General features: G+C 58.9%; 1 long non-coding RNA gene across 1 annotated transcript; it reads left to right on the top strand.

Moving 5' to 3' along the window:
* The first annotated feature begins 3,028 nt into the window (after positions 1-3,028).
* On the top strand, positions 3,029-18,720 carry LOC110355845 (uncharacterized). The gene is made up of 2 exons (XR_002408821.2): positions 3,029-15,294; positions 18,384-18,720. It is a non-coding gene; the product is annotated as an uncharacterized LOC110355845 (long non-coding RNA).
* The last annotated feature ends 500 nt before the right edge of the window (positions 18,721-19,220 follow it).

Here is a 19,220-nt window from a genome sequence, read left to right on the forward strand (position 1 = left end):
GCTCGTGCAACCTGTGTCAGCCTCTGCTGCTGCCCCCGAGCCACGGCGTCTGCACAGGCACAGCGCTCTGGGAACTAGAGCAGTGACAGCCCTGGCTGGTTTGGGCACGGCTCAGTAACTTTTTGTCACCTGTGTGCCTGTCCCAGCTTCCATGGCTGTGGTGCTGGTGCTCTGGCAGCTCTGCATGGGACATCACTGCCTTGCAGGGCTGCTGTGGGCATCACAGGAAGGATGGAGCCCTGGGAACAGCCCCAGGGGCCCATCATCCCTGTCCCGCACCCCAGGGCTACCTGCTGTCCCCTCTCCATAGCCACAGGTGCCAGGTATGCAGCAAGACTTGTCCCAGGGGCTGCAGCAAGGACCTGGCAGCCCCGTCGGGCACGACAGGTGGACAGGCAGCCCGATGGGTGCTGGTGCTGCCAGCGGGCGCTGGAAGATCAGCGTGCCTGGAACTTCTTCTCTCAGCCCAGTCTCCCCAGCCCTGTGTAGCACTGATCCACATATTTATCAGGATTAATGAAGCATGCAACAAATGTATAGGCAAAGCACAGCAAGCAGCAGAAAGACAGAGACAATGGATGACAGCAGGCAAGGAAGGAGATAAGGCGGTGTATTGTGCAGGGCTGGGGAGCAGCACGAAGCCACAAGTGCACTTGCTGGCCAGGGCTGCACGTGAGCAACGCACGTGGGCTGTGTGCACGTTGCCTGTGTACACGCTCCCAAGTGCCTGCACGGACATGCAGAAATGCTCACGTTTTCTCACCATCACGTCTTTGTGCACACAGGCATGCAGAAGGAGAGTCTTAGCAGAGATCAGCCAGCAATGTTTAAAAAATGCCATTAAACACTAACACAGCCACATGCCATATTTGCATACTTGCTTAATAAAAAATTATGGCTATTCAAAGCCCAATAATTAATTACCCAGCATATTTTCTTTTTACTCCCTCCCTTTTTTATTACAGACTAAGCTGTTTTCCCGCTTATTCAGCAAAAACTCCTCACTATTCCACCAGGACAAGACATGCAATAAATATGTACTTATTAAGTGTGCATTACAACTACACAAGCTGGGAGAAGTAATAACAGGCCAAACATAAAGCTGAAGTATTTATGCATGTACCTAGGGCCACTTTAGCTATTTATTTTCACAAAGAAATTAAATTAGATGGTTTGATAGCTCTCAGTGTGATTAGGGTGGGAATTTACATAGGGCCCAGTCTGTCAGGTGGAGATGTGTGTGAGGAACAAGCTGCGGGTGTCCTGCCGAGCCCCGAGTGCCAGGCAGGTGGCTCAGGGAGTGCGGGACCCCCGGCCAGCGCATCAGCAGCGGGCATCCTGCGGGACGGGGCAGCGAGGCCGCGACCCCCTGCACGCTCAGCGTGGGAACCGCATAGCGAGACCTGGTGGGAAACGCGGCTCTTGGAGACATGGAAGAGGCGCGAGTTTTCTCAGAAAAATTGCCTTTTAGAGCCACTTTCGCTTGCAAGAATCGCGGCGCTTTGTGAGTTTTTAACTCTCATTCCTTATATCCGCTTTTAGACAACAGACCGAGACCCGGCCCGGAGGAGCGGGGGGGCCGGGGCCGCCCCACACCCCCGCTGTGGCAGCGCCCTCAGCCATCACCGCCCTGCGGGAGGCCCAGCAATTAGCGAGCTACCTGATTAGTGCTGATTGCGCTCGCGCCACCCCGCAGCGGCGAGAGCCCCCCCGCCCGGCGCTGTCCTCGCTGCTCCCCCCGCTTGTCCCCGTGGTGCCGGATGTCCCGCGTGTGTCCTGCAGGTCCCTGATGTCTCCCAGTTATGGAAGATGGCATTTTTAAATAGCACGGAGGATGTACCATTTCTGCAGCGTCAGCACAGGTGAGTGACAGGGAGCTGCTGGGAACCAGCCCAGCCCCTCCACTGACACTGTCCTTTAATTACAGCTGATAACCTGCTCTAATATCTAATCAAAATGAAACACTGGCGAGATGCCTTCCGAGGAGGAAGAGGTGTCTTTGGAGCAGTGCCCTGTGCCTGCCCATCCGAGCGGCCTGTGGTGGGCAGTGCTGGGTCACTCCGCGCCCCCGCAGCCACTTGCGGTGGGGGGTCCTGGCACAGGAGATGGGGTTTGCTGGCAGAGGGGGTGAGAGGAAAACTGCCCCTGGATGGTGAACGGCCGGGCTAGGAGCACATACTATGGGGCCGACCGGCTTGCCGATAGCAGTGTAAGAACTGCTGCTTTCTGGTGAAACAGGAGGGAGCACAGCTCAGCAATTAGAGCACAATTAGCTCAAACAGCAGGTTGATTGTAAATTGCGGCTCTGCCAGCCACAGGCGCTGAGCGAGCGGCGGGCGGGAGCTCTCGCAGCCGGGCTGGGACGGTGGGGCCGCGGCTCTTGCGGCCCCCGGGGCTCTCCTGGCACCCGGCCCGGCTCCCTCGGCCCGGGGGGCTGTAGTGGACACTGGGAGGTGGTGAGAAGCCCGTGGGCTCCCTGCGGCGCCGTTCCTCTGCGGACAGCTGCCAAGAGCAGCCCCCAAGCATCGGCACAGCGTCCACGGCGGGACTGGCGGCCCCTCGGGGCCCCGGGGGTGGGAATGCTGCCCTCCCGGGAGCACCTGCAACCCGGGCAGAGCCCCCTGAGCCCCGCAGGGCCCGGGACGAGCGGTGCCACTGCCTGCCTCTGTCGCAGAGTCCCAGTCCGGGTTTCCAGAGTGCAGCAGCCCTGCTGGGAAGCTGGTAGTTGTAACTCCCCTGCATACCGTGCGGAGTAGCTGGGGGAGGGCACCTGGCAGCCAAGGAGGCCACTCACCTGTCCCTGGGTGGGAGGGATGGACAGGGCTTAGTGTGGGCTCACCTTGCAGGAGCTGCTGTAGCCACGCAGTGGAGTCTGAGTGGTTTGCTGCCAAGGGGACAAGTGGCAATCAATGTTTACTCTTTTACAGGAATGACCCTGCCTGGAAGCAGCCTATCCCCTGGAGCTGTGGGTCTGCAAGGTGCGAGCGCTGATCTGCCTGCAGTAAAGATGACGGCCAGGTGACAGGGAGGAGGCCTGGGGTGGGTTGTCCTTTCTCCACAAGGAGATGTCCACCCAGATCCTCGTGCAGAGCACGTGTCGGTGCAGCTGCACAAACATGCACTGGGGATGTGGCAGAGCTCCTTTGCCGCCCTGGGGACAGACCAGCTGCTGGAGACCTCAGCTGGAGCCTCTTGCACTTGGCTGAGCTGGGGGAACTTGTGGCACAGGTGCGGAGGGCACGGCACTGCCTGCGGGTGTGCAGCAGCCCCTGTCCCTGGGGACAGCAGTTCTCTGGATGGCCGGGGTGCTGCTCCCAGCCACCTCTGGGGACAGCTGTGCACTCAGCGGAGTGTCTCATGGGCTGTGTCCTGCGGATTGTGCTGGCAGTTGGGCTGGTGTGTGTGGAGCCGTGTGCTTGGCAGGAGTCTGCACAGTCACCAAGTCTTTGCCGGGGAGGGGCAGGAGGGACCCCTGTACCTGGCTGTCCCTTCCGCAAGGGCCGTGAAGGGGCCCGGGGCTGGCGGGGTGCAGCGCCTGTCAGCCTGCTGAGGCTGATGCCTTTCATCTCCGAGTTACTGGCTCGTGTCAGGGCAGAGCTGGAAATGTCAGGGACTGCTGCAGGGTGACCGTGCAGAGTGGCAGATGGTCAATGATGGATTTGTCACTTCAGATTCAGGCGGTTTTTAAATATTCAGCAGAATCGGAGGTGACAGCTCATGGCAGCAGGCAGAATTTCTGTATGTCTCAGTAAGACCTCCTGGCCCCCCTGGGAGGAGGAGCACAGCAGGACAAACCCTGGCACCTCGAGGCGGTGTCTGGGGACGGTGGCACCTGGGACTGCGCCGTGCTGGGCTGGGGCTCTCCGTGCTCCCCGTTGCTGGTGACTGTGTCTCGTGGGCACTGGGGGCTCTCGCTGGCTCTGCGCAGGGGGTTGGCACACCCCAACCTTTTGGTGATGGCTGGGGCAGCCACATCTTGAGGAGAGGTCTGGTGAGCAGACGTTCCTGGAGGAAGTGGGGGCCCAGGGAGATGAGGAAGAAAGATGTGGCACAGCCAGCCCGCAGAGCTGCCTCCGGAGGGGTGTCGGCCTGTCAAGGCATGCACAGATGTCTGCAAAGGCATCCCTGGGAGATGCATGGCTGCAGCTGCACTGTGGATACTGGCAGGTCAGGGAGGCGGCGAGGTCAGGGCGCTAACGAACACACTGCCCTTCGAGGGCAGCCGATGTATTATTCACTCTGCATCCTGTGTGCCGGCTGCCTAGCACAGAGCTCCTGCTCGTGTCGGCTTGATTGGCTCTGCTGTCCTCATGCCGCAGCTCATCAGGTGGAGGCCCTGACTGGAGGGCACTGCCTACCGCGTGCATTTTCATCAAACCCTGTGAACAGTGCGAGTCCTCCTCCAGTGCTCATGTCTGCCACGTGCACAGAGGTGCCTGCATGGCGCAGCCTGGCTGGGGGATGCATGGGGTGGGTGACGCTCTGTCTGCCCTCGACTGCAGATGGGTCTATGGGGGCACTGCCAGTGGGGCTGAAATCTGGTGCAACGAGTGCCCCTGAGCTGGCAGGGCTGCACCTGGTGGTGGGGCAGGTGCAGGGCACAGGATGGTCTGTGGCACAGCCTGCAGGCTGACCTCCCACAGCCCCTGCTGTGGCATGCTGCAGGGAGACCTGGCCGAGCAGGCAGTCCCTGTGCTGCGGACAGAGCCGTGACCTTCCTGCCCCCTGCACAGGCCAGCGTGTGCCCTTGCTGTGCAGTCCAGCCCAGTGCCAAACTCTTCTTCCTCCCTTAAGTGTGTCTCTGATGAGCAAGCAGAAGGCAACTTGCTGGCCAGGCTTTCCTGGAAGAGCTGAGCTTGATTCTGACTCTAGCCTGCGCTTAGAGAAACTGAACATCAGCAGCAGGAGGGCATGGGGAATTCGTTTTGGTTCCTTCCACCCCTTCAGGCCACGCCTGTGGGTGCACTCCTGGTGCCATGCACAGCGACGTACCGGCTCGCTCCTTCCTCTGCTCTTATGGCTGCCTTAATTTCCTCCTTCTGCCTTCAGGACTCCTTGAACTAACTGTTTCTTGGCCATCAAACACTGAAAGGACTGCAGTCTGCTCTACCCAACAGGCTTTTCCATTCTGGTGATGGAAGAAGCATGAAGCTCTCATCAAGGAAACCACAGGCTGTAAATCAGGGCAGGGACAGAATCAGGCAGCCCTTGGCTCTGAAGGCGCAGAGCAGGACATGCCAGCAGAGCTCAGGTGCTTGGTGGCAGCTGCTGCTCCAGGGCACTCGCAGTCCTGAGGGACACAGGAGGAAGTTGTTGTGAGACTCTCGCTCAAGTGCAAGGTCAAGGCTTTAACAGAGCCAGAATGCTGGTCAGCGGTGTGCCCTGCCTGCACAGCACTGCCTGCTCGATCCTGCTGTGCACAGGCAGCGTCACGGCTCTGCACAGCAGCAGCGTCAGGCCGGTGTCACACCGCATGCTGTGTCTCCCTCCCCAGTGCCAGGGCAGGACATGCCCCAGCATGGTGCCAGGGTGGTGGGGGGCACTGCCCATGGCAGCAGGGCTGGGCGCTCGCCTGCAGAGGGGTATGTGGCTCCAGCTGGCTCTGAAGAGGTTAAATCTTTCTAATCACTCAGTAAGACCTTCTCTAAGAATTTATCTACTTTCTGCCTTCCAAGAACATATGGATAAAATCCCCCTGAGCGGGACTTACATTTATAGCATCTATTACTGAGATCAAGGTTAATCCAGAGTAATCTAATGGGGTGAAAAGGACTTTAGATAAATCTGTTTTAATCTACAGGACATGATAGCCTGACAAGGCCATCAGAAAACTCGTGCACCGTGGCGGGGGCAGGGAGAGGTGCTGCTGTTCCTTGGGTGATGCGCAGGGATGAGCTGGCTCGGCGAGCACCCACGTCTCTGTAGTACAGCAGCAACTGGTGAGGCTGGGATGCGGCTTGCTGGGCTGGAGCTGTGTCGGCTGTCCTGGCGTGCAGCTGCTGCTGGTGGCTTCAGAGAGATTTAGTGACTCTGTCCCTGTCAGGACATTGTGCCGTGGGATGGGGAGGCTGTAAATGCTCTTCCTACTAGGTTGTGCACTGTCCCTCATAGGTGTAATTTATCTGCACTTAGAGGGGATGTTCAGCAAGGAGAGGCAGAAGGTGAACTCCGCACGGCTCCCAGGGCTGTGGCCACATCCTGTGTGTGCACAGAGCATGGGGCGCTGCCCGGCAGGCAGAGCGGGAGGACATCCCCTGCCGGGTGTTACACTGTGCTCCTTGCTGCACCCCGTGTCTCCACGGCTGGGCCAGAGCCTGCTCTGAGCACCTGGTGCTGAGCATGGCTCTCACCGCCTCCGCCGCCCCTGTCCTGCCGCCTCCGCGCTCGCTCCGGCTGCTCCCTGGGCGAGTCCCGCGCCCCAGCCCTGCCCGGCGCTGCCTGCCCGTGCCAGCAAGCCAGCCCCACAGACGCAGGAGGCCAAGTAAGACAGTTCTCCAGAGCGTGGTGTGTCGTTTTACATCTGCTCAGATGGAGACTGAGTTATCCAGGTCCCTGAGTCCCAGACCCGCCAGAAGACAGTATCTCAGCTAAACGATGCAAAAATGATTTAATGGAGGGAACTAATCAAGGAATCCAAGAGAGACTGCTCACCAAGGGCTGATGCAAGATTCAATTAAACTGCAGCCTTTGTGGGCTCACCATTTTAATTTTCCACAAATTAGCTTAAAAAAGGTATGGAAATGAAGATATTAGATTTTTTTTTTTTAAGTCAAAAGGAAAAATCCTTTGAGGATTATATTAGCTATTTCACTTTAACAAACATCATTTCTATACTCATTTTCTTGTTTTAATCTCAGCTGTTGAGATGCTGTTTCCATTCCATCTCCAGTGTCAGTGTCTGAGAACAAGATGGGGAAGGAGCCCTTCCAGGATCTGGTCCTGCTGCAGCCCCCTAGACCCTGTCCTGGCAGGGGCACCGCGGCATGGGGGCACCATGGCGGGGGCAGCCCTGCTTGGCCCCTGCGGGGCAGCCGGTGCTGCTACAGGGGCACTTGCTGTGCCCCAAAGGCAGCTCTGCCGCCTGGCTCCACCCCTGCTGTGCCCGCCTGTTTGGGCAGAGGCTGGTGGTGCGCCAGCCCGGTGCTGGGGCAGGATGGGGCCGTGGATCCGCTCGGGGCTGCATCAGTTCTTGTTCCTCGGCTGCTCTAACTTCACCTGCTCTTGCCCTGAGGCAGCTGGAGATAAACATGGAGTAACAGTGTTGTGTGTCAGCTGTGATTTGTCTTCTGCAACAGTGTGTCTCTCACTAAGGATCTCCCATGAATAGTAACAGCAGCCGCTCCGCTGGGATCCACTGGATCCACTGAGCTGGTGTGGCCATCCCCTTCCTGCCCTCCGTGGCACAGCCCTTGGCGCTGGCTCCCGTTCCCCTGGGCCTCAGCACCAGGCTTGGCTGTGGCAGGAGCGGTGCCTGGAGCGTGGCAGAGGTGGCTGGTTCACTGGCTTTGCCAGGGTGGGCAGTGTGCTTCCCACCATCAGGAATTGTGTTCCCATCCCTGGGTTCACTGCTCGTCAGTGGGAAACGAGTCTGCAGCAGCATTGCTCACCAGTGTGGGGGTTCAGGCAGGACTGCGGTGGGTCTGGCAGAGCCAGGCCACAGCCCTGGACACCATGATGCCCAGAAGCATAATCCTCAGGCCCCCCCCAGTCCCTGCCTGTCCTCTCCCAGGGTGGGGATGGCTCCTGTTCCCCCTCTCCTCCCACTGGTGCTGCAACTCTGGTGCTGCCCACTGCATCCTGCACCTACCGTACTACCTCCCATCCCGCACCATCCTCCCTGGGCTCCTCTCGCCCTGTGGCAGCGTCATCCAGCTCCTGGGTGACCTTCAGCTCACGGCTCCTGGAAGCGCCTCTCTGCCTCCTTCCTCCATGCCTCGAGCTGGAAAGGAGCTTCATTTGTCACTGTCTCTTTTAAAAGGTCCAATCTCTTCCTCGGGGTCACCTGGCTGTTCTGCCAGCAGCTCCTTGTGCTGGCACAGCTCTGCTGCAGCCATCACAGCTGCCAGCCTGGGACACGTCATCTTGTCCCCTCGTCCTTGGGGTCCTGCCGTAGTCCCCATCTCCCCAGGGGCAGTGGAGCACTCAGAGCTGGGGCCAGGGGGGGAGCCCAGGGTGGCTGCAGCCTCCACCGGGTCCTGCAGCCCGTGGTTGGGGCCTGGGCACTCCCTCCTCAACCCATGGGACCATGGGCAGAGCAGACCCCTGTGGAGCCGCAGCCCCGGCTGGGCTGGGCTCCGGCCAGCACGATGGGCAGCTCTGGGACAGCGAGAGCATCCCTCTTCAGGCAATGGCCACCCTGCCAGCCCCAGCGCTCGCCAGGGGCTCTGCCAGCCGTGGGGGGGCGCTGCAAGGCTGGGGGCATGGGGTCACTCCTGTGCTGCCCTCCAGGACGTGTTCCTGGAGCAACAGGTTGCGAAATAGCGGCTTTACCCGAGGGCGCAGATCTGGCAGTGGAGGCTGTGGCCACGACTGTACTGCTCCTGCAGCCACTCCTCGCCCTGCACATGTTGAATGGAGCTCAATGCAGAATTAATTTGTCATATTGACACTGATCGTTTATTACGGAGCAGAGTGGAGCCCATTCATTTGAACAGAAAACATTTCATCTTATCTCCTGCCTTTTTATGCCTCAGCTCTCACTCTTTAACCTTGGACAACGAGACATTCATAATTTCCTCACTGGCTCTATGGCTCCTTTAGATAAGAAACTTATTTTTTAATCTTTCTTTCTATTGAATTTTAAACGTGTTCCATTACAAAACCTGATGCACATAACAACACATTTCACCCAGCATTAATGCAGCCACGTTGTGCTGCAGCCTCTTCTCTGAGCCAGGCTCCTGGCCCATGGTGCTTTGTGGGGTCTGAGGGCTGGGGACCAGTGTTGCTTTGCCCACCGACCACCGGGGCTGCCCACAGAGATGCACAGGCAGGGTGCAGGCAGGGCGAAGGCAGAAGCCGGGCAGGCTGTGGAGCTGGTTCTGCCCGCACCAGGGATTGCAGCCCAGCGGGCCTGCACAAGAATGGGTGGCCCGAACCACCACGGGAGGAAGATGCTGTCGCTGGCTGATTGTTTCCGGCCATTCCTGTTTGCTCTAATGTGGTCTGAGTTTGGGGGTATTTGGTGTTCTGCAACGATTGCTGCAGAGCGGCTGCTTGGCCGGGAGCCTGGGCAGCCCGTGCATGAGCCCCACTGCAGCCGCTGGCACAGCAGTGCAGGGTTGGCGTGGCCCAGGGTGCTGTGGCCACAGAGGGACCGATTGCATCTCCAGGCCACATAGCCACTCCTCCGACAGTAAATAGCCCTGTCAGGGTCCATACAAGGAGGGGCCACGATTGCTCTCTGCATGCAAGAGAACCACACAGATAAGGCTTTCACCTCCAAGGCTCTGCTGAAAAAATAGGGATGGGAGGTAGGAGGGAGCAAATTGAGATAAATGAGTGCGCTGCACGGCATCCTGCCTACAGGATGCTGAAATAAAAAATCAGTAAATAAAAAATCACCAGCCTTTATCTGGTCAGAGCCTGAATGGGCCGTGTGATAACTATAACAGATGAGCCTGCCGTAAGGGCCCAGGAAAGGGACATGGAGAGGGACGGCGGCTGCGGGGCTGTTTGCTGGGGCAGCAGTTGCCGCGCGTGGGGGGACCGGGTGGGCAGCTGTGCCACAGCTCACCAGGGCCTGTCCCCCCAATGTGCCACACTGGTCTGGGAAGGGCTTGTCTGCTTCATTGGTGTGAAATGCACTTTTCCAAGTCGTCCTTCAGAGTGAGGGAAAAGGCACATCAGATGCCGAATGAGCCTCCGAGAGCCATGTTCCCGTCTCTCTTATCTAACTCACTGTAACAAGCTCTTTGCATTTATTCTACCAAATGTGCTGCAGAATTGCGTTACAGCTCATGGCTGCGAGCCATCTGTGGAGAGAAATCCAGTTATACCTTGTATAATAAGTTCCTGACAATCTTACAGAGGACTCCAGGTCATAAAAGTCTCCCAGTTTTATCGCCAGTAACAGACACAGAGAGAAATTAAGTTGTCTTATCAAATTTAGATAATATATATCCCTCTGGAGTGGAAGGTTTCTGATGGGTCTTTTACAGTATTAGAACATTTAGAGGGGCAAGTAGAAATGCGCAGTGAGGGTGGGAGAGCACAGGGGAGCAGGATGCCCCGGGGCAACCAGGGAGCAGGAATCAGTAGCTGCAGGGCAGAGATGAGCCCTGGGGAGCCCTTGAGACATGAGACCAGGCAAAGGCGTCTGCAGGCAGGAGCTGTGCTGAGACATGGGCTCTGCTCCCATCTTGCTTACCTCGAGCGCCTGCATGCTATCTATTTATGAAAGCAATAACCTCCAGCAGTCCTGATATGCTAACTCCCTCCCTGCTGCCTCCTGTGCTAGTCGTTGCGGGAAGAAGGAGCCACGGGACATTTGCCAAGTTTCTGGTCCTGGGGTCTGCTGGAATCGGCAGCTGAGCCCCGCGGGGTGGCTGAACGTGGGTGTTTGTGCCAGGCATCCTTCGTCCCAGGGTGCGCCGTCCCCAGGCCAGCATACCGAGCGCCCTGCAGCTGCCCTGCCACAGCAGGCATGGCCAAAGCGCCGGCACAGGGATGAGGATCCCGGGCACCGGGAATGGTTTGCTCCTGCAGCCTTCATGGCGAGGTGAGGTCCTGGCTCTGCAGGAGGGAACAGAGCTTTGCTCCGCACAGGCAGTTGTGTTGTGCCGTCTGAGAAGGGTGTCCTGCTGAGCCCATGGCTTGGCCTGGTCCCCGCTCCCCTGGCTGGGTGTGAGGGCTCCTGTGGCTGGCCCAGGATGGGGACTCTGGCCACCTCTCCTGGCCCAGGACAGGGACACTGGCCACCTCTCCTGGCCTGTGGCCCCATGGCTGAGCATTGCCTCCTGGGGTCACAGCTGCCCGTGGAGATGGTGCTGATGACTGGGGAGGGCTGGGATCCTCCACACATCTGCTCTCTGTTCAATATTTAGTTTTCTGTAAAAGCCGAGTGCAGTAGTCATGGTAATGAAGCGGGCAGGCCCAGCATTGCTGCTGTGCCATTTATTAAGAGCTGTGCAGTCTCGGGCTCTGGGGATGCAGATGCATGCCTCCCCGGAGATCCCTGTGCTAATACAAAAATGAATCCTCACTTACCAACCTCTGTATTTTTAAAGACTGGTTACTCCATCTTTTCCTTTTATATTCACTTAAAAAAATCTATCTTGCTCTTCAGTGCAGAATTATCTGTTTAGCACCATCGTTACTTTAATCACAATTAGCTTTCCCACTCCATTAATAAGACTCTACAAGGTGCGAGATCCTGGGAAAGAGCCATCACAACCACCGTGGGGTTTTGCCAGGCTGGATGCCCAGGGTTTGTCCTCCAGCCAGAGCTGATGGTGGGTTCTCCCCATGCTCCCCCGCAGCCCCTCTGCTCTCGAGCCCCAGGCCAGGGTGGCTCTGGGAACGGGCAGGCGCTGGCAGCGCTTCCCTGGCAGCTGCACGGCTGGGCTGGAGCCGTTCCCGCTCATCACGGTGGGAGCAGAGGGGCTGGGAATTAGGATTTAACCAGAAGAGTGGGTCAAGAGCCTGCCTCGCCTCCCCACATCTTTTCTTTAGAGCATTTGGTGAACAATGCACGCAGAAGGCTTTTTATTTTTGTGTAGGAACGTGTGTCTAATGAATTAGCCACGGATTGGAACCTAACATGGGTAATTTACACTGAACATCCACTTGCTCAGAATCATCCATCAATTTCTTACCACATTAAAACCGACGTCCCGCCCTGGGAGTGTGCAGCTGGTGCTGCTCCCCGTGCCTCCCTCCGTGCGCCCCTCGGCGCGGTGCAGCCCGCGGGTCCTTCTGTGAGTGGGGCCACAGCCCACGGGCACGTGGTGCCAGCGCGGCGGGGGCAGGTGGGTTTGAGCTCCGGTGGCTGCGAGTGGGGCTGGGCCCTGCAGCAGGTCCTGGCACAGCCCTCGGCACCCACGGCAGGAGTGGGGTCCCTGCGCGGGGCGGTGCTGGGGGAACTCACCTCTCTGCCCAGCAGCACCGGGGCCCTCCTGCCGCTGGCCTGTCCCCTGCTGCAGGGACATCCCTGGGGGGGGTTACACGGGGGAATCATCACTGCAGACCTAATTGCTGAGATAACTGCTGATTGTGGAGTTTGCAGACAAAAATAGTCACCGAGGTCAGTCATAATTGGTAAATATTTGTCTATCTAATCAAAAGGCCTTTTAATTAACAATTTTGTTCTTGCAACTGGTTTAATTTTTTTTAAGAACTTCTGCAGGAAGTCAATTAGACCCAACAGATGGTGAAGAACATCCCAGCATCAGCACATCTGCCATCTGCCACTGCTGGAGAGCGAGGCGGCCCTGCCAGACCCACATGCCCCACAGAAGCACCCCTGTCAGCCCCACCGCAGGGCCGTGGGCAGGCAGGTTGTCCGCAACAGGAGCCAGAGGGGCCAGGGCTGCTGGAGCCATGTGCACTGGGGCTTTCGGGGCTGCAGCGCTGCCCAGCACGGGTGTGTGCCTCCCTGGGCAGCTCTTGTGAGCCCTGGCCCAGAGTGAGCGGCTCTGCCGTGCCCGGGGGCTGCTCCTGCCCGCACGCTGCCCACCCTCCCCCTGCCGCAGGGCTGTGTCTCCGCAGGTGAGCTGGCAGCACCCGCACCTGCAGCTCTCCACAATCAGGAGATCGCTCTGCACAAGAGGCATCTGACGTGTCTCTTCCTCAATCAGCCGCTCTTCACGCCCAGCTCCGTGCCACTCACTGCTGATTGCCCTTTGTCTCCTGCAAGGCTGCGCTCTGCGGCGGTGCAGGCAGCGGGGCTGAGGTGCTCCCAGCACTGCTCTGCTGCCTCTCCCCATGTCCATCTTGTCTACTAAAGTTCCTGGCGGAGGAAGATGCTGGGGCTGTCCCAGCTCTGGAGCCTTGTCCCAGCAAGGGCTGGACGGGAGCCCCTGGGCCAGGCTCTGCTGGCTGCTGGCATTGGCTCCACATGGTGCAGGGTGCTACTGCCACCAAGTCCATGCCATGGGGAGGGGGCCAGAGAGCATGTGTGGCTGGGTGTCCAGGTCTGTACAGAGACCCTATGCAGGGTAAAGGGCTGGTTGTGTGGCTGGCAGGGCAGGAGGAAACGTGGGCAGGTGCCGGGCTGGGCACAGGGCAGAGCACTCGGGGCTGGGCAGGCAGCCGGGCAGGAGGGGCACAGCCGCCCCGAGCATCACTACTGAGCCGTGCTGCTGGAAGGTGTCCAAGGGACCAGGGAGCAGACCACCTAAATCTCTCCTGCCAGGCCCTCCAGAGATGTCCCCCTTTATTCACAACTGCTTTTTAATTGCCTTTTGTCAATTACAGTGAGATGGATCGGGTTCCTCGGGGAGGCAGTAATTAGCGCGGGGATGAATGCAGAGGCAGCCAAGCTCCCTCTTCACGCTGCAATGGTGATTTGTAAACCTGTCACCCAGACACCGAGCTGGGCTCCGCCACACGGCCTCGCGGGGCAGCGGGAGCACAGTGCACAGCGGGGGGCACCCACGTCCACCCGGCCCTGGAGCGAGCGGGACTCGGTGTCCCCCAGCCTGTCCCAGCAAAGACCCTCACCAGGTCCCCTCGTGCTGCCAGCGGCAGGGACCTGTGTGACCCCCGAACTGCGCTCAGCAACACCGCCACACACGGCACCTCAGCAAGTGCAAGGATGTCCCCAGCCATGTCTTCTCCAAGTGAGGTTGGGACAGCGCAGATGAGTGTCCTGCAGCTCTTGCAGGTGACAGGACAGGCAGGGACAGCCCTGAACGCTGTCTGCCCTGCTGCCCCCAGAGCTGGGGACAGGCACAGCCGAGTCCCTCCTGCCACAGGCTCAAACACCGCCTGCTCTCCCTGACTCCCCACCACCCGCCCTCTCTGCTTCGTGTCTAATTCCCTGCACCCCTTTCCTATTTTTCTTCTTGACAGAAGAAGCAGGCTCATGCATCTAGAGACTCCACAGCCCTTTCTTGTAGCTGTAGATTAAATTTCCCAGCACAGTGTCTGCTGGCCTCTGGCTGAGTCGCTGTGCGCGAGTGTCCTCCCCGTCCCTGGGAGCAGAGAGCAGCAGTACTGGGTCCTGAGAAGGGTCTGTACAGAGGGGGAATTCCCTGCCAGCCTGAGTGAGCCAAGCTGAGCCCTTGCCAGCCCTCCGGGCCGTGGGCGAAGAGGAGGGGCAAATCCCACGTGAGCCCAGCAGCCAAACTCTGCCGAGCATCTTGCAGCTCCCGCTTCCCGCTCTGTCCTTGACCCCGGGGAGGGTACAGTGTGTGGAGGAAGCCCGGCTGCTCTAATTAAACCGTGTTTGCAAACTCCCATGGTAAGCATCACTAATTATAATTAGGGAGAGCAGATCTGCCTTCCCTGCCTCCTGGAGACGTGAACAAGCTCCCTGCATGCTGACCTGGCACTGAGGGCTGGCGCGCGGCACTGCCCGGCGTCCCCTGAGCCGGGCACGTGTCTCAGAACAGCCCGACGGGCGACAGGGACCCTCAGGCCGGGGGTGCCATGGGGCAGCTGTCACCAACCCCTCTGCCCGCGCATGGCGTGACTGCTGCCCCGCTCCTTCAGCACGCTCTCTTCATGCTTGAACCATTGGCCTAACAATTTCAGGTTTTTCCCCATTTTCCTGTATTATTATTTGTTGTTGTTCCTGTTGCAGTTCAGTGACCATGAATTATTGAATGTCTGCTTGCTCAGTAACTCTTTACTTCCACCTCGGCACACTGCTGCCTCCCTGCCTGCTGCCGCGGGACCCCTCGCACAGACGAGGGACTGCGGGCAAGGGGCTCAGCAAAGAGCCTGTCCCGGGCTCCGCTCTGCTGGCCAAGGGGGCTGGGGAAGGGCAGGAGCTGCTCAGCTGTGGGAGCCCTGGGCAAGACATGAGACACACTGGGATGCACTGGATCACACTGGGGGGCTGTGTGAGCAGCAGGGACAGCAGCTGGAGCTCACCTGTGCCCTGAGGGGGTGTGACCAGGCCATCAGGTGCACATGGGGCTGGTTGAGGGGAGTGCTGGGCACACCCCTGCCCAGCTGCTAAGAGGAGCAGAGAGGAGCCCTGCCTGCTCCTCTGGAGAGGTGCTTGGTGTGGGGAGCAGCATGGTGCAGGAGTCCCTAGGGTGTGATGGTGCTGCACTGCCATGGGTGCCCATGCTGCCAGCTCCATGCATGTTTGCCATGCCGATGCCATGTGCTACAGCTGTGCAGGTAAGCCTGCTCTCACTGGGTTCTGGCTCTGCCTGCTCGGGGCCTGCAGGGCTGAATCTCCGTTGTGCTCAGCTTTCCCTCTCCACACCATCTCTCCAGGGCTGTGCTGGAGAAGGGGCTGGTTGCTCTGGCTGCCCACCCAGCTCCTCTCGCTGAGCTGCAGTGTGGCCAGGTGCTGGGAGACCCCTGGGTTGTTCTGACAGGGTCTGTGTGGTATGGGTGGGTGTGAGGGCTTTCCCCAGCACTGCATCCCACTCTCAGGGTTCAGTGCCTGTCACAGGGAAGGGACCTGCTGGTGCACCTGATCTGCTCCGCGGCTGGTGGCAGGACTGGAGCTGGGGCTGTGCTGCAGAGTTTGCAGGAGCCAGAAGGCTACTGGCAGATGATGGATGTCTGGCAGGTGATAGTGTCTGTTCAGCCCATCAAAGTGTGGAGAAAGCTCCAGTAGAGTCTGCTGTGCCTTGGGGCTGCCTGGGCAGCGGCACAAGCAGCCCTGGGAGGTCAGGGCTTTCCCCGGGCCAGGGGAATGTTTCCCTCCCCTGTGCGGTGCTGGGAGTGTTTGCTGGGGGCAGAGGGGAGCTCCTGTGTTCAGCGGGACCCTGGGCAGGGACAAGGACCCGGGTGTGCCGGTGCCAGGTCCTGCCAGTGCTGGGTGGCTGTGATGTGCCATGGCTGGCAGCTGGTTGGCACCTTGGCCCTTCAAAGCCGCTGATTTCTCCACGCTGCTTTTGTGCTTAGGGCAGAGCTGAGAAATCACTACTGGTATTGTGGGATTTCTCAGAAGTGAAGAATAAAGTCTCCGAACTCCCTACAGCTGCATTTTCTGAGCACTGCAACAGTCTGATACCTCTGAAACACTATTAAGCACCTGGTGCTGAGTTGTCTCTGCCACTGCGTCCCCTAAATAAATCCCTTCCCCATGCTGAGCTGTGCTAATGGCCCATTGTTAAACAGACAGCCAAAACAGTGTAAGATGAAGTCATTATTTTTTCCAGTCATCCCAGGAAAAAAAATAAATAAATTACCACCAGCATGCACTCCCTGGCGCTCCTGCCTTGTGCCTGGGCAGGGAGCCTCGGCAGGCGGCATCCGCGGTGCCAGCGCCTGCTCCCCGCTCCGGCCGCGGCCAGGCTGGCCAGCACGCACGTGACCTCGACCCTTTGCACTCTCACGTGCAAGGTGCTGCCTGCAGCCCGTGTCCTGGCCTTACTTCTCTCCAGCATCTGCACACTTGTCTCTGCCTGCCACCATTTTGCACGTAAACGGGCTCCCTGGGAGACTCACTGCATTTTTTTTTCTTTAACCTTGAAATGCAATTTCCTCCCCAAAGTACCCTTTTTCCTGTAAACAACATCTCTTTAGTGAGATTACAGCAAAAATCCCTGAGCCGCTGGGTCCCGGGAGCTTTATCACCTGGTGAGCCCCATCCGTCACAGCTGCGCGTGTGTTCCCAGTGCCCCACCCTTGCTGCCGAGTGATGGTCTTTTCATCACTTTTACAGATTTATTTTACAATAATTTAATTTCATCCTTAGCCCTGGGAAGACGAATTGGCCCCTGATGTGACTGGGGATTCAGAGCCAGTCTCATAAATTTGCTGCCTCTACACAAAGCTCGTTCTGGAGTCCCAACTGCAGCTGTGAGCGAGAGTCTTTAAACAACAGGGGACGGGCTGTAAATCTTGTGCGGCGGCAGAGAGGTGCTGCCAGTGCTGCTGCTTCCTGAGCATCGGTGGTGCCAGCGGGCCCGGGCAGGGGCACAGATGGGGCCCGGGGCAGGCAGGACCCTGCGGCTGCCCTGGCTGCTCCCCTGTGGGACCGGCTGCTGCCAGCGGCTCCACGGAGCTGCCGGTGGCCACGTGCCGGGGCTCTCACGGTGCCACCAGGACACCAGCTGCCCACACAGGCACCAGGAGCGGCCGCTGTCAGGAGCTGCCTCTACAGGCACACACCTGGGTGCTGCCAGCAGAGCTGGTGCTGTGCTGGTGCTGTGCCGGGCACGGGCTGCGCGGCGGTGCTGCCAGCCCTGCCGTGGGGCTCTGCCCGCTCCCGCACATCTGTGCTCGCTGCGTGTGGGACTCGCTGTGCTTTCCTTGTGAGAGGCTTGCCAATGTAATTAAACTCGAGTGACTTGTCTGCCCCCAGGCACGGCCCCTCATTTCCCTTTGATTTATTATGTCTTCTTAATTTATTTAAATGAGTCTCAGTGTTTGCTCAGGCTGGGAGGGTGCTGGCTGGAACTCTAATTGCTGGAGCGCAGGGAAGGAGCAAGGGGGGCTGCACAGGCACAAAGCCCAAGCCAGGCAGCCACGTCCAGCCCGGGCACAGCTGCGCTGCTGGGGGGTCACCGTGGGGCAGGGGCTGCGGCCAGATCGCCGGCTGAGCCCTGGGCACAGGCAGCACCTTTGAAGCAAAACTGCCGGTGCTGGGCTGTGCCAGGGCTCTGCCGCAGCAGGGCTGCAATGGGAAAGGTTTAAGGGCAGCTCCTTGGGCACCAACGGCAGTGGTTGCCCTGGCTCTGAGCTGGCAAAGGCAGGGGGACAGCAGAGCCAGGGTAACCCTGTCCAGCCCCACTTCTGCTGTGCAGGGAGCCCGGGGTCCAGCCAGACCTTACTGCGGTTCCTGGCTGGCGTGCGGGATCCCGTTGAGCCCATGATGGTTCTGAGGGATCAGGCTGATGGAGGCCAGAGGCAGTTCTTCTCCCCTCTGCAGACCCTCTCCCTACATCTGTTCCTTCTGCCTCCCCATGGTCCCTGCTCCTCTGGTTCCCAAAGGAGCTCCATGCCAAGTGGGCAGCATGCTCCTGCCTGCCCGCGCCTCCTGCCTGCACGGCCCCGCTCTCACGCCCGGCTGGGCTCCATGCCGCCGGCCTTGCCATCCCCAGCCTGTGTTTGCACAGCTGATTGTTCCCAGCACAGTGTACTGCCTTGCACTTGTCCCTGTTGAATTTCATCCTATTTTTTCCAGTCCATTTCTCCAATTTGTCAAGATCATTTTGAATTCTAATCCTGTCGTCCAAGATACTTGTAGTCCCTCCCAGCTTCGTGTCATCTGCAAATTTAATAAGCGCTTTCTCTATTCCATCATCCAGGTCCTTAATGAAAACACTGAGCAAACCAGAACCAGGCTGAGCCCTTGGCCATCCAAGCAGCCCGGCAGTTGCACTGCAGTTGCCATCCTTGCTGCCCAGATGTGATGGGAGATGATGCTAGAGCTTTGCCATGTTGGCTGTACCTTGCTGCAGTCCCCAGTTCACCTGAGGCCTCTCTGCTTTACTGCCCAGGCTGCTCTGCTGGGGCAGGGACTGTTCCTGAGGCTGCACAGCAGAGACCCAGAGCCACCCTGTGTCCCCAGGCCACCAGCCGTCTCTTCTCTCTAATTGATTGTAGAAAGCAATTTACAAAATACAAACTGCTGCCTATGCCAAGTTCTGTGTGTCCAGGCATAGCTTAATTTCACTGTAAAATTTGAAATGCAATGGATGGCTTTTCCCAGCACTGGTCCGTGCCCAAGCCAAGAGCTATGCTCGCTGCATGGGCTGCACTGAGCAGCCCAGAAATGGCTCTTGAACTGCCCTGCAAGAGCTCGCAGCTCCACGGGCCAGCTGTTGAAGAGGCCGCAGCAGCTCTGCCAGCCCAGCTGTGCAGGACCCACCACAGATACAGCGCGGTCTGTGCGGAGCCGCAGGCCCTGACTCTCAGTGCTGGCAGCTGGGTGTGGATGTGCCGCTGGTGTCCCGTGCCATGCTGGGTGTGGATGTGCCGCTGGTGTCCCGTGCCATGCTGGGTGTGGATGTGCCGCTGGTGTCCCGTGCCATGCTGGGTGTGGATGTGCCGCTGGTGTCCCATGCCATGCTGGGTGTGGATGTGCCGCTGGCGTCCCGTGCCATGCTGGGTGTGGATGTGCCGCTGGTGTCCCGTGCCATGCT

Source organism: Columba livia, chromosome 16, assembly GCF_036013475.1.
Source record: "Columba livia isolate bColLiv1 breed racing homer chromosome 16, bColLiv1.pat.W.v2, whole genome shotgun sequence".
NCBI lineage: Eukaryota > Metazoa > Chordata > Aves > Columbiformes > Columbidae > Columba > Columba livia.